Genomic DNA, 2,015 nt, shown 5'->3' with positions numbered 1-2,015 from the left:
CTGTCACTTGGAGTTAATATCTGCATTCCGACTCCTGAATATTTTCTTGACACATTTCCTGCTGAAAGAACTAAGAACTCTTTTCTAATTTACACAATACTATATACACATTCATCAAACCTCTTAAGCTTGCATCCTTGGTGCTGCTCTCTCTTCTCCCAAACCTCATCTCATGTGACTGTTACATCATCACTCTGACAGTGGGAGGGGTTGATCCCACTATCTTCAGCCTTAACCCTTTACATCCTTATACTACACTGTCTGTCCAAACAAATGGGTGGAGGGAACTTCCTTCATTTATTCAAACACTTGAAAATCAACTCAAAGCCATCAGAGAGAGAGAGGGAGAGAGAGTGTCAGAGAACTTCCTGCATCCAGTCCTGACCCTGTCACACTCAGCAGCTGCTCACCCAGACCCCACTCTCATCAACACTGAACATTGTTACAGAGACCCTTCAAATAATGTTTGTAAAAGGCGGAAAAATTCAAAGTTCATCGCAGCCGGATTGAATGGAACAAAGTTTAATATCTTCTCACCGTCTCTCAACACCCACGAGACATAGGTTTTCTTATTTGGTTCCTTTGATTTTTGTTGTTCCTGATTGACAAATATTCCAAACCTCGGATCAACCCTCCCACTTGCGTCATGTCCCCAGTCTCGGTTAAAAGCAACACATAACGACACAAACACTGTGAAACAAACAACGCAGTCACACTTTCCTTCAGTGAGATTAATGTCGAGCTGTTTTCCAGATTGAATGTAACCGTGAACAAATTTGTATCAAAGAAGTTGCCTTTGGCGTATCAGCACTGAATTTCTGGACAAGGAGGAACAGCCATTCGCAACTCACATCCTTCACAAAGGCTGTTTTCTCCTGTGACTGAAATTCATCATGTAATTTGAATTCCAAGTTCAAGTTCACAAAACAGAGATATAAATGATTGATAACGAAACTTCTAAAGCATATCACAAATGTGAAATAAGGCTCTGCTGGGATTTGAACCTAGGCTCTTCGGTTTACTAGACAGGTGCTTTCACCAACTAAGCTACAGAGCCAAATCACAAATGCTTTTGTAGTTGAAATCAGAGGAGGATCTGTTTATTCTCATCACACGTCTCCACTGGTCACAACATATTTTAACTTTTCCTACTTACTGATACAGTCATATACTCTATTTTTCCCAAAACTGAGAATGGAGGTGGAGGGGCGACATGATAGAGGTTGACAAAGTTATGAGTGGCAGAGACAGAGTGGATAGTCAGCAGCTTTTTCACAGGGTGGCAGAGTCAGTTCCGAGGGGACATAGGTTTAAGGCAAGAGGGGCAAAGTTTAGAGGGGATGTGCGAGGCAAGTTCTTTACACAGAGGGTGGTGAGTGCCTGGAACTTGCTGCCGGGGAAGGTGGTGGAAGCAGGGAAGATAGCGACGTTTAAGAGGCATCTTGACAAATACATGAATAGGAAGGGAAGAGAGGGATACGGTCCCCTGAAGTGCAGAAGGTTTTAGTTTAGACAGGCATCAAGATCGGCGCAGGCTTGGAGGGCCGAATGGCCTGTTCCTGTGCTGTACTGTTGTTTGTTCTTTGTACATAGATAACACGTTTATAGATGTGGTCACCCCACAGCTTAAGAGTATGCAGGGAGAGAGGGAATGGGTGACCACCAGGCAGTCAAAAAGAATCAGGCAGGTAGTGCAGGACACCCCGAGTGCGACTCACTCTCCAGCAGGTATTCAGTTCTGAATACAGAGGACAATGATGCTTCACCTGGGGAGTGCAGCCGGAGCCAAGTCCATGACACCATGGGTGACTCAGCAGCAAAGGGGAGTACAGGGAAGACTGGAAAAGCCATAGTGATAGGTGATTCAATCGTCAAGGGGACAATCAGGTGTTTCTATGGCCACAGACGTGAATCCAGGAATGGAGTGTTGGCTCCCTGGTGCCAGGGTCAAGGATGTCATTGAGCAGTTGCAGAGCACCCTGAAGCGGAAGGGTGAACAGCCAGCAGTGGTAGTC

At 45.2% G+C, this 2,015-nt stretch overlaps 1 non-coding gene across 1 annotated transcript; it reads right to left on the bottom strand.

The window, feature by feature from the left end:
- Positions 1-983: 983 nt before the first annotated feature.
- Positions 984-1,057, bottom strand: trnat-agu (transfer RNA threonine (anticodon AGU)). The gene has a single exon. It is a non-coding gene; the product is annotated as a tRNA-Thr (tRNA).
- Between the last annotated feature and the right edge of the window lie 958 nt (positions 1,058-2,015).

The sequence above is a fragment of the Heterodontus francisci genome, unplaced genomic scaffold (genome assembly GCF_036365525.1).
Source record: "Heterodontus francisci isolate sHetFra1 unplaced genomic scaffold, sHetFra1.hap1 HAP1_SCAFFOLD_1891, whole genome shotgun sequence".
Classification (NCBI taxonomy): domain Eukaryota; kingdom Metazoa; phylum Chordata; class Chondrichthyes; order Heterodontiformes; family Heterodontidae; genus Heterodontus; species Heterodontus francisci.
This window is presented reverse-complemented; position numbering and strand designations above follow the sequence as displayed.